This window comes from Cupressus sempervirens, chromosome 5 (assembly GCF_028749045.1).
Source record: "Cupressus sempervirens isolate cs-2001-9-10 chromosome 5, ASM2874904v1, whole genome shotgun sequence".
Taxonomy (NCBI): domain Eukaryota; kingdom Viridiplantae; phylum Streptophyta; class Pinopsida; order Cupressales; family Cupressaceae; genus Cupressus; species Cupressus sempervirens.
Window position 1 is genome coordinate 962,261,263 of NC_143122.1, and position 13,666 is coordinate 962,274,928.

At 32.9% G+C, this 13,666-nt stretch overlaps 1 pseudogene; it reads left to right on the forward strand.

Annotated features, from left to right (window-relative positions):
* The first annotated feature begins 583 nt into the window (after positions 1-583).
* On the forward strand, positions 584-12,841 carry LOC149559155 (ABC transporter G family member 11-like; annotated as a pseudogene).
* The last annotated feature ends 825 nt before the right edge of the window (positions 12,842-13,666 follow it).

Sequence of the window (13,666 nt, forward strand, 5' to 3'; positions counted from 1 at the left end):
ATAATTGCAAAAAGAATAGGGTGTTGTATGTCAGATTGAGGTGGTGCTTGTTGAAGGAAGTCATTAAATGTTCACCAGAATCCTCCCTATTTTGATAAGTTAAAAGGGATAAGTAAGTGAGTTATCAATCATGCCAAAATGAAATACCCAACAGATTCCTTAATAATATTTCTAATAACCAGCTTTGTCATGTGTGGCTTGCATTGCTGACATTGCTCTTCATTCTTATTTCCTCCTTTCTAGTGTAGTCAATCAGGATAGGAGGCCAATAGTATGAACACACAAACCATTCAAACATATGATCCTTACCATGAAAGTTTCATGCCACCTTCACAATTCACATGAGCTCTCTCTAAGTGGTTAACAGATTCTTTTGCTATCATAACATAACATAAATCTCTAGTTTCCAAGGTCTACAATTAGTTGAAAGGTAGGTATATAAGATTGTGGGTCTAAAGCTTTTTATCTTGATTAGTGGTGTTTGATCCAAAAATAAAAACCAAGTGTTCAAAAAATGGTTTAATCTAGTGGTGATAACCATGCTATTATGGAAATAGAGAAAGGAAATAGTAGGGTTTAGGCGATGGTAGCAGGGCTGAGTCCACTTAGTGAGACATTGAGGAATGAAAAAACTAGTACAAAAGGAATAGATCTATGAACAAGGCTAACATGGAAAAATTTGAGTGTAACAATTTCTTTCAGCAGTCATGAAACTCAAATTGTTCTTCAGGGTTTTACTGGATATGCCAAGCCTTACACCTTGATGGCTCTCATGGGGCCCTTTGGCTCTGGAAAATATACTCTCTTGGATGCCCTTGTAGGTAATAACCCATCAAGCAAATCATGAATTTCAATTCTTGATTCGTGATTCATGAATCCACATACAGTTTTATAAAAAAAATTGTGGAAATCGGGTAGATGATAAATTTCATACTTGAGTTGTGATTGATGATTCCTTTTACAATTTTTATTTTTTGTGTGGAAATCGGGTAGATTGGCAGCTAATGCATTTCAGTCTGGATCTATCAATCTAAACGATTGAAAGAAAAAGCTCTCCTTCATAATAGTAGTATGATTTTGATAATAACATGCTCATTAATAGTACTTAACAGGGGCCTTTCCTTCAAAGGAGTTATTCTTTTTGGGTGAATTCTTAATGTTTAATGTTATATGTCTTTTCTCCTATGTTTTTTTGTAGGTACATGTAACTCAAGATGATACTTTGATTGGGACCTTGAGTGTGATGGAAACCATAGCATACTCTTCTTGTTTGAGACTTCTTGATAAGATTTCACAGTCAGAGAAATTAGCACCAATGGAGTCTACACTTGTTGAAATGGATCTTCAAGAATGTGCCAACACTCACATTAGAAATTGGCACTTGAGAGGAATTAGTGGTTGAGAAAAGAGAAGATTTAGCATTGGCTTAGAAATCCTCATGAGGTCGAGATTGCTATTTTTGGATGAACCAACCAGTGGTTAAGATAGGTAAGAATTAGTCACTCTAATACTTAATTAGTGGCAGATCCTCAATCCATAATAACATTAGAGAGTATTTTAATGATTTTATATTTTTCCTCATAGACCACATAAGACTCAATCAATGAATTTAATGTTCTGTGTAGACAACAAAATACTAACTACTAGTGGTTATGACTAATTGGGTAGACTATTGATTATGACTAATTCAAAATTACATGAATTGATATGTGGTGAACTATTTATTGCAGTGCATCTACCTTTTTTTTTACCCAAACATTAAGAAGTCTAGCCAGGGATGGGCATACTATGTAGCTTGAGTTCATCAACCAAGAAGCAAGGTGTTTGAACTCTTTGAGAGTCTCTACTTGCTCTCTAGAGGGAAAACTATTTACTTTGGCAAGGCATCTCAGGCATGTGAGGTAAGCTTTCTTTTCTTATGCTATAATGGTTGGTTTCCATATTTAATAATACTAGAGTTATTGTCACTAGGCTTAGTTAGATGGTAGGTTGTTGTATTTTAGGGTATTTGAGTTATTGCTACCTATCTAGGAACAAGATTTTTTGAAGTTATAGAGAAGTTCAAGCTGGATCAGAGTGTAGTTGAAGAATAAGTTGATGGAAAGTATTTGTATCACAAAGGATTTCTTTGGTAATTTCTATTGACAATTGAGGTCATTGGTAGATGAATTCAATGGATATTAAATGTTTCTATACCACTAAAACTCTAAGGCTCACTATGCACTATGCAATGACTTCCCTCATTTATCAAACTATTTTCCCTTTTCACTTGAAAATGACAAGATGATAGTCAATTTTGTAAACTATTTGAAATGAATCAGTACAAACAAATAGTCTTATAAATGATGATCAACAATCATATTACTGAGACTGTTCTTTATATACATACTTATGTTACAAAAGTAAATACTCTTAATATTATCTAAAAATTCTTTGTATTATATAACTCAAATCAAATTACCATTTATAAAATAATAGTACACATTAACAAGGAAAAAGCATCTAGAGAAAACTTAAACCTATAGAGTGGTGACCCAGCTAAGGTTGGAGCATAAAAAATAGAAATAAATACAACAAAGTTAGACAACTAAACTATTATTTTTAAATATATGTTTTTTTCTAGATAGAATGTTCTTATATAATTCCCTTGATATGAAATTCCCCATTAGAAAAATTGCTACCTTGATTGATGATTCATGTGGTATGGAATACTGATCTGAACTAGATTCATGGATTCTCACAAATAAGAATTTTTGTGATGTTTGTAGTTTTTTGAGCAAGTAGGATTTCCTTGCCCACCTTTCCAAAACCCATCTGATCACTTTCTGAGATGTATTAACTCATATTTTGACAAAGTGAAAGCTACACTAAAGGGACCAATGAGATTGCAGGTACTTTCCACATCTTGTGTCTTAATTGATTTTGTGAATATTACAATTCATTGAAAGGTGTCTATTTAATGAAGATGAGATTTTGTTCATGTGAACATTAGATTGAGAGATCAGATGACCGATTGGACAAAATCATGACATTCCAAGCTACCCAAACTCTCATGGACAAGTACCAACATTCTGAGCATCATCAGGCAACATAGGCTAGATTACATGAAATATCACAAATTGTAAGCTCCATTATTTTGAATCTTGTTTCCCTAATATATTGAAGGAAATGAATTTGTAGAAGCATTTTTGTGATTTGAGATTTGGATTTGTAGAGAGGAACGGTGTTGAATTCAAGGGGCAGCCATATTCAACAGTCATATATTAAGGTAAACACACAACTCTGATTCTTACAGACACTTCATGTGCGGTACATCTTTAACTATTTAGTAAATCATATCAATGATATTATGAATGATGTTATTATGAATAGAGTTCAACTTCATCATTTTATTTCCACTATTGATTGTAAGTTGAATAAAATAAGGGCTTGAATCAAGATAATTGAGATCCAGACATTATTATGCCAAAAATATCTCACTTCTGTATTGTTGTAAGTTACAGTAATGCAATCTAAGAAGTGGTATGTTATTTGTATGTTATTGGAAAAGCTTAAAGAAATTGGTGTATAGAATTGGTTGGGAATCTATCAATAATAGTATATACAATTTCATTTATATATCATATGCATACCCCTACCACATTCCAATTCAACAATTAGAATGGAAACATAAAATCCCCTTTTGACTCTACTATTAAGCAAGAATACAAGGAAAACTAAAACCCATTTAACTTGCATTCTTATAAGTTATTTGTTTGTGGTGTTTAATATATTACAAACCATATTCCACATATTTAGCATTATTCATGACACTCATGACCTTCAATAGCCAATCTCCTCCCAATCCCTATCAATAATTTAAATTGGAAATTTTACAATTTTATTTGTTTGCAATAAATTATTCCTTGCACATGGAACTCAAGCACATAAATAAACTCATTCCCTTAAAAGGAACCCAAAATGTCATTTTAGATTAAGTATTTCTTTGATTCCACATCTATTGCACACCCAATATTATTTTCAAATCTACATATTTATGTTTTTTAAGAAGTTAGTGGAGACTATAGAAATGTAGGAAGCACATCAAACCATGAAAATATTATGGGCATGTTTTACATTTAGATAATGTACAAAAAAATCTATGTGCTCATAGGAGAAATGTTCACTAAACTAACAATTCCTTGTTGTGTTCAAAAAGTATTACCTAAAACAATGCATTTGTTGTTTTCCATAACAAAGGTCAGGTTTGAGGAGTCACATCAAGGATTTTCCAGGTAGATGGCACATGTACCTAGGATATCATATCACTTGATTGTCCATATCATCATTATGATAGTCATGCTGATTATACAGTATCTTGTAGAGAAGAGAGAGAGATCATTCATGTTTGTTTACAGATGAAATGGATGCTTTGGTTAATTTGATAGAAGCTTAGGATTGATATTTTAAAATCTCTAGTCAAAGATATGTTAAGGTTCAAGCCAAAGATTTTAGGGCCTTCAGGGTAGAATATGCTTCATAATTCAAATATCAATCATTTTCATCTAGTTAGAAGTGAAATAGAAGATTTTATGCTGAAAATAGCTCTTATAAATTTTGTGTAAGGAAGACTTGAAGGAGGAATCAACATCATCATCAGATTGAAATGTATGACATAAAAGGATAACCAAGGAATTTTCTTAATTTTACTACCAAGTTGCTCAATCCAAGAAAAACCAAAACCTAAAATATTATAAACTTAACAATTTCTTGAATATGTGATCATTTGTAAACATGAAGAGATAAACAAAGTCATCATATCTACCTGGTTCTATATGGATACAAGAGTGATGTATCAAAATCTTGGTCTAATATAATACAAAATTTAAATTCCCATTCAAGCAAAAACTAATAGAGGGTAAGAAAATTACATCTAGAATTGTTGATTTTGTTTCATAGTTTTTAATAGATGTGATTTTTTAATGGGGTTTGATGTTTTTATTTAATGCAAAGGTCTATTTTCTTGACATAATTGCATAATCATTAGTATCTTTTTTCTGAGAAGTTAGCACAAGAAACAATACTTGTGTGTGGCCAAAGTGCTCCAAATTATATTTTATAAGAGTTTATCACTACAATAATTTAGAGAAGTTTAATTAACATGAAATATAATTTTAAAATGCTTGAATAGAAGAATTTAAAATTGTTGAATTGTTATTGATAAAGATTTAGGTTATTGTTTTTCATAATAACTAAAATTTGTGTTCTTTGAGAAGAGTATATCATGTTATAGTGACCATGATCATGGTAGATCTAATGTTGGGAAAATAAATTTGTCAATTTTTTGCATTATTCGTTAAAGGGTAGTAGCTCAATGGAAGAGAACCTACTTTAGCTCAATGGAAGAGCACCTACTTTATAAGTAGGAGGGTGGTGGTTCAATTCCATTGTGCCTTAATATGACTAAACTAATGATAAAAGAAAATACCAAATAAACTACAAAATATATTACCAAATATACTACCGTATATAATACCAAATAAACTACCATATATACTACCCGAAAAACTACCAAATATACTACCCAATCAACTACCAAATATACTACCATATATACTACCAAATATACTACCAAATAAACTACCAAGATTACCAAATAAACTACCATACAAACTACCAAGTAACAACAATAAACGACTAAATCAATGATTTAAATAGTCTAGTCATAAATTTGGTTGGGAGATAAATGTCTGGCAATAAACTACCATTGGTCACGTGATCAAAATTAGTCACATATCTAAAAAATTTAGTAGTTTATTTAGTACTATATTGTTGTTTTTGTACTAGTGTTACTTTGTCAGCATCTTCAGCATATCCACTCATGAACTTCAAAATAGGAATTTTGAAGTTGAGTAAAAATACTAGCTCTTCTTTGTAAACAAGCAAGTATGGAGAAGTTCCCAAAGCATTTTTGACTCTCACTCGATCTGTCCATAAGGCCTATTTGAGTTGCGTATGCCAATCCCTAGGATTCTCCTTCAACAATCATCTTATTATTGTGATCAAGCTCTTATTTGTAGATTCTACTACCCCATTTCCTTGCAAGTAATAATTTGAAAAGAACTTGATAATGTCTTTATTTTCAAATGCCCATTGGGTCAGGAATGTTAATGCAAAAGCAAACCCGTTAGTAACAATGTGTTCTTCCAAGAAGTTTGTTACCACCTTAGTAGTGCAATTTTTGAATGTTTCTACTTCTGTCCACTATATATAGTAATCTGTAGCTATGAGAATAAATGCATGTCTAGGTTACCATGGTGAATTGATTGGACCAATGAAATCCATCCCCCACTTTGCGAAGGGGTGTATCTCATACATAGGCTATAAGGGCATTATCAGATTCCTTTCTCTAGTGGCACTAGTTTGATAGATATGGCAAGAACATATATGCTCAAAAGTGTCTTTGAATATCGAGGGCCAAAAATAACCTGATCTTAAAATCATGTGGGTTGTTGCTTTTGCTGAACCATGTCCTATACCATACATGTCATGAAAATGTTCTAAGACTTCATTTGCTTCTTCACATCCTAAACATTTCAGATATATCGCTTCATAGTTCCTCTCATAGAACTTGTTGTCACTTAGCATGTAGGATTGACACTTCATTTTAAGTCCCCTACATTGTGAACTATTCATCCAACTATGACATTAGTTATATAAAAGATAATAAACAATGTCTTGATACCAAACATCTATCACCACACCTTGACTAAGATCAACTTGAGATACAATCATTTTATTCTGATCATCCTCATTTGTTTCACTATTAAACTTGAACTCCTTTTCATCTTTGTCCTAGTTATTAGCTATCATTCTTGACAACCCTTGACCTCTTACTAATCTCATAGATTGAATTTTAAAATTGAATTCTTGAAGTATGGCGATCCATTTACCTCTCCTTTCACCAAGTTCATTCTACATCAAAAGTGTCTTTACTACTAGATTAGGTATAATTGCATACACATTACTTCTTAATATATAATGGTGGAACTTCTTTGCTACCTTGATTAACACAAAGGATTGTTTATCAAGGTTCAAATAATTCAACTCGGCATTCTTTTAAGGGAAACTCATAAAAGTGATTGGTCTTTCATCCTCCTTTTCTTTCTTCTATGTCAGGATCCCTACACAAGAGTGTTCTGAAGCAAACGAATATATCTTAAAAGGTAACTCATAATCAGAACTTACAAAGACCAAAGCTTTTGAAATGGCCACTTTGATATCTTCAAATGATTTCTTAATCTCTAGAACCCATTCCATCTTAGCCCCCTTTTTGAGTAAATCGTTAAGGGGATGAACAATTTCTATAAATCTGCTTATGAATTTTTGCACAAAATTTATATTCCCAAATAAAGTCTTAAGTTCTTTTCAACTATTGGGGTTTGACAACTTTAGAATAGATTCAACTCTTTCAAGATTGATTGAGATCCCAGCTTCAAAAATGATATGACCCAGAAGCTTACCTTTAGTGACCCTAAATGAACATTTCTTGGGATTGAGGGATATGCCATACCTGCAACATCTATTGAATAACCTCATTAAATCAGAAATGTGAGTGCTTTGATCTTTTGAAAAGATGGTTAAATCATCCATGTAGATGACTATACACTTATTTACCAATCCCTTAAGAGCTTCATCCATGGTTTGCTAAAATGTAGCCCCTGCATTAATTAGTCCAAAATGCATTCTCTTATAGGCAAAAGTTCTCCATTTAGTTGTGAAAGCTATATTTAGTCAATCTTCTTCTTCAACCATCACCTGATTATATCCTAAATATCCATCTAGGGAAGCCATCATTTTTGAACCATTTACAATTTTTAGAACCTCATCAAGTGAGGGTAGAGGATAATTGTCCTTTTGAGATGTTAGTTTCAAGTTATGAAAATCAACACAAAGATGAATCTCTCTAGTATTCTTCTACATGGGAACCAAGTTAGCCACCCATGTAGAATGGTGAATGGGAAATATGATCTTTGCATCTAGCAATTTCTTGACTTACTTCATTATTAGGGGCTTGAGGATGGGATTGACAGGTCCTTGCCTTTGTTGAAAAGGTCTGGCATTTGGTTTCAATGGAATGTCATGAGTTATAATCTTGGGATCATATGTCTTTAATTCTTCATAGCTCCAAGTGATGACACCATTATACTCAGTAAGAAACTTGTGCATTGGATGCTTTCCCTATTCAAACCATCCCTGGCTCTTCTTTAGTTCCTAAGTTGTATTCATCACACTCCTCGATACCCTTTTCTTGGATCATTCTTTTATTAAGTTTTAATTCATTGTGATAAAAAATGTGTTCTAACTCAACCATCCCCTTGGAAATAGTGTTTGTCTTTAAATTTAGGATTCCATTTCATCTTCAAGTTCATCATCCTCAAGCTTTCATCATCCTCAAGCTTTTCATATGGATTGTCATCAATTTCTTGTTCTTTATAGTGACCATTGCACATGATAAATTCAAGTATGTGTTGATCATGCTAAAAGACTTGAAAGTTTGTAAGATTGTTCAGAATAGATAGGGCAACAACCAATTCTACTAAAAATATTTTCAACTTCATTCTTTTGACTAATCGTAATGCACTCACTGAAATAGTGAGAGCATCTGCCACCATGTTCTTCCTCCTTGGACTGGACCTTATGTTTGAAGCTTCAAAATCATCTAGTTAATCCCATACTCTCTTCCTATAAGAAAGTTACCTTTTGTCATTGCAAGAGTATAACAATTTTACTTAGCGAATAACCAACTGCAAATCTTCTTTGATTATGAGAGTTGTGACTCCTTTTTTTGACTGCAAAGAGAAGTCCTCAAATCAATGCTTCATATTTTGCAGCATTGTTAATACATCTAGAATGCAATCAATATGTTGCATAAAAGGACTTACCTTTTGGATTAATAAATTCTATACCTACTTTAGCCCCTAATTTGCATCTGGAACTGTCAAAGTGAAGTGTCTAAATTGGATCTTCCCTAGGCTTTCTAACCTTGTGCTTGTTCGTTCTTAACTTCTCTTTGATCTGAGAGTTGAAAGATTGTTTCTTGGGAACCCATTACAACTTCCTCTGGGGATGACTTGATGATTTCCTAATGTAAAATATTGATAGAGGAAGTGTATGTTTTTCTTGAATTTCTTCTATCAATTCATTAATTTCATCTATTTTAGGTTTAGGATGAATGACAACTGAAGTCCACCCTTCTCCTTTCATGTACCATCTTCTTCTCTGAATCTTGATCATTCCTAGGGGAGGAAAAGACAAACCTCCACCATTAGAAGAGGTATTACTATATGATAAATTTAGATCTTCAATTTCCTCTTCAATCTTCTCTATTGACTCAGTCGAGTTTATATGAATTTGATCTCCCATGAGTCTCTCTTCTAGATTTTGGTTATCCCTACCTTCCATCATATGTGTTAACACCTTTGCAACTACTTCTTAGCATGACGAGTATTCAAATTTAGAGTGCCTAACTTTGTGTAATCAGCAAAATCTTGGGAGGAGCAAGATACTAGGATCTGCTTCTTCTCCCAAGCATTGCAAATTAGTCACCATGTTATCTATGAACTATTTCATGATCTCATCCTTAGTGATTGGTATCTTCAGTTCTTTATCTTGATCTTGGGATGCTTCGATTGGAATAGTGTTGAATACCATCACCTTGTATGAAACTAGATCCAATTGTAGGAATGCTATCTCATTTGGGGTATTGTAGTCGATAATCATCATTTTCAATTTGGATTCTACATCTAGCTTGATTTGATTGTTCAATCCTTTCCATGGTAACCACAATTGAGTGAAATCCATAGAAAACCATCCTCTTAGGCATTTCACCCATTCTCTACTTAGGATCAACCCATACATTTATGGAATGTCCACTACATGTATATCAACGACATCTTGAATTTGAGGATCAACTCTTAATTGTATTCAAACATCTTTCAATATGCTGATGACTTTCACCTCTATTTTGTCCAACTATATCACTATCTGATTGGAAGGTTGAGGAATTAACCCTAACCTTTGTGCTATTGATAGTGGCATTACATTACATTAGGCCCTCGAATCAATCAAGCAATTGTGGAGATTCTTTCATATATCCTAATGCTAAGAAAGAATGGGGGTAGTTCAACCTTATCTTTAAAAATAGTAGGCATCACTTTTGTAGCATTGACTTGTTGAGATAATACCTTTTAAGGGACCATACTCATGTTATGGGGTACCTTTATATGATCCAGAGTCTTCATGAGTGCTTCTCATTGTTGTGGACAATTTTGCAACATGTTAAACATGGACATATTTTCTTTGGTTCATTTCAAGTCTTCGATGATGTTATAATTTTCAGTAGACCAAGTAGGGTTCTTCAATATTGTTGGCATGTTTACTTGGTTTTGGTTTTGTTGTCCTCCATACAGTGAGCTAATTGGTGCCAGGTTGTTACTTGCTCTCAGATCGAGAGGAGTTAGTTGTAAAGCTAGAGGAATTCCATCTTTCAAAGGTTCCTTTTTTATTTCTTATATTATATGTATTTTGATTGTCATTAAGAAAAGTGAACATCTCATCATACTAAAGATCAAGTTCCTAACTAAATGGAAAAGAGAACTCTTTGCTAGCAGGTTGTTCTACCTACACATTTTGTGTAGAATCATAGGATTCTAGTAACATAATGTTAAATTGCATAGAAGGAGCATTATCATTCACTTGAGAGTTTTGAGTCATTTCTTGATTCCCATTGTATTATGAACCATCATTGTTGGGTGCATTTTGACCATTGTCATACTGATTATTATCTGCATACTAAACATTGTTATTGTTGTTGTTGTTGGCAGGAATGCTTCCATTATTTGGTCGAGTGTTCTACTATTGGTTCAGTCTTTGGAAGCCATTGTTACAATCAAGAGGATTGAAGTTGTTCCCCCTATTGTTGTTTCTTTCATTGTTGTTATTGTTTCCACTAAAGTTCCTATTATAATTCTAGCCATAATTGTTGTTGCAAGGACCAATGTTGTTCCTTTGGAAGTTGTTGTTCTATCCTTGAGATAACCTAAGATGAGTCAGTTCATTATTCATTTGGGACATAATCTTTTTCATCTGACCAAATTTGAAAACAAAACTATTGTCTACTTTAGTGGGCACTGTTGCCTTTTGCTCAAAGAAGGTAGCTTTTGGAGGTTCAAAACATGGGTACATTAGAGTGAGTTTTTGCAAAGTGGATTCCTATTCTAGATTAATAGGTATGAATTGACTAGGCATCATAGGTACTCTGGCAGGGGATGTTGGCATCGCTATGATAGCTGGAGCTAGATGCATTAATCCTCCTCTATTTGGATTAGCTTGCTTAGTGAAGGTAATTGCCTCTGCGAAGACTTTATCCAAGGTATTGATATGAAGATAAATATGAATATTTATGAGGAGGCCTTGGCTAGTTCATTTTTATTTTGGATGGAATGAAGAATCTACATGCTATTTCAAAATAACACTAAAAAAGAACTATTTTTTTGTATTTTTATGTTTTCTATGAATGCAATCTAACCGTGTAGCTAGTATGAAATCTTATTCTAACAAGGGGGTTAATAAAAAAAATAACAAGAACTTTAAAGAAAATAACATGAAATTCAAAGAAAATAACATGAAATTAAAATCCTAACAGACATAAGCTATAGAAAACAACACATCTACGAGATAAGATTTCAAAGAAATTGGTAGGTAACCAATGAAAGTAGGAATAGTGCTTCCTCAATTCCACTAATGCAATTGTCAGTGAGAGACTTTAATGATCATATGATATTTCACTCTTCATTAGATTGCAAGGCCATGGAAAGTGTGCTCATGTGAGACAGAGAGTTATGCAAGCACAATTTGATGATTTCTTCTCAAGCTCATTACGTTAGCAAAATTCATAAATCTGTAGCAAACACTAGAACTAAAAGATCACACAACTAGAAAGAAAGAAATAAACCTTTGGCTCAATCACAATTCCATGAACAAAATTCACAAAAAAATGACACATTTAGGAAAGAATCACTACACTCCAAATGCAAGCACCAAATCTGCATGCTATTTCAATATAACACTAAAAAAGAACTAGCAAAGGCCTCCTCATGAACATTCACATTTATCTTCAACTGACTAGATTCTAGTAGGTCACAGGATCACCTGGAACCTTGGAGTTGATTCAAGAGAGGAGTTCACAAGAATTCCTATCAGCTTTTCAAGAGAGGAGTTCACAAGAATTCCTATTGTTTAGCATCGTGTAAAATGACAGCTAAACAATTACAACTCTCTTGCTTCTAGGATTCACATCATGTAGATACAACTCTCTATAGATAACTTATTGGCAGTCCACATTTACTTCACTTATACCATGCTAGATTTATGTTTTATTGTTACCTATCTATCAAGGTTTATGCTTGAGGTAGAGAAATATCATTGGGTGATAGCCAACTTTGTTTTGAGATATGTCAAAGATACTCTTGAGCATGATCTTGAATATAAACATAATGATAGTTTTTTCTTACAGGGTTATGCACACTCAAACTATGCTGGATCTCTAGATGATTGCAAATCAACATCATTGTGCATCTTTCATCTTGGATTTGGCTTTATGTGGATGTGTAGGAAGAAAAATGTTACTTCTCTTTCATCTACAGAAGCTGAATATTATTCTCCACAAGAAGTATTACCTAAGGCGATATGGTTACCTCACATCCTGTCCATTATGGAAATTTCAGAGGGTCAACCATCAACTCTATTTTTTGATAATCAAGGTGCATTAGAACTTGTAAAAAAATCTTGGTTTTCATGAATAGAAAAAACATAATCAAGTTGATTATCAAATATTGAAAAAGATATCAGTTGAAGTGTGCCTGTCAAATATTATGTTGTTTATTTTCTTTTTTTTGCCCTATTTTGCCCTTGTTTTTAGATTCTATGGTACATAAAGAGATTGTATAGCACATAAAGAAATCTTGATCATTTTTTTTATAAATCTTAGAATCATTCTAATTAGAAATTGATCTGGGAAAAAAATTAACAATTGAATTTCCCAACATTCTATCATGTCTCTCCTTAGAAAGTATTGAAAAATGATAGATTAGTTTAGCTATAATTACATAAAGCATCATGCAAGAATGAAAAAAGAATGAATTTTAATCTTTTAAATACAGGGAGAGAATGAGTGAATCTCATTTCTGAAGCATGGAAGAATTGAATGAAAGAATGATCAAAGAATATATTAGATTAGCTTTAATTACATAAAGTATCATTTAAGAAAGAACAAAGAATGAATTTTAATCTTTTAAATATAGGCCAAGAATGAGTGAATCTCATTTTTGAAGTGTGGAAGAATTGAATAAAAGAATGATCAAAGAATATTTACAAGAAAAATGATGAGACTTAACAAGTAAATTAGAGGTAAGGGCCTGAGGCAGTGTAGGATAGAACTCCTACGCTCTGGGTCAAAATGGGCACTGATCTTCCATCTGCAACTTTAAATTGTTGGCCTGTCTAGTAGAGGGGAAGTGTTTTTCCTTTCCTAGATGGAATGAAGTATGCTCCATTGGAAAATATGTCCTTCACAGACTTCCACAGCCAACTCTTTCTATCGAAGCTCTCGTGCAATGTCACCTAC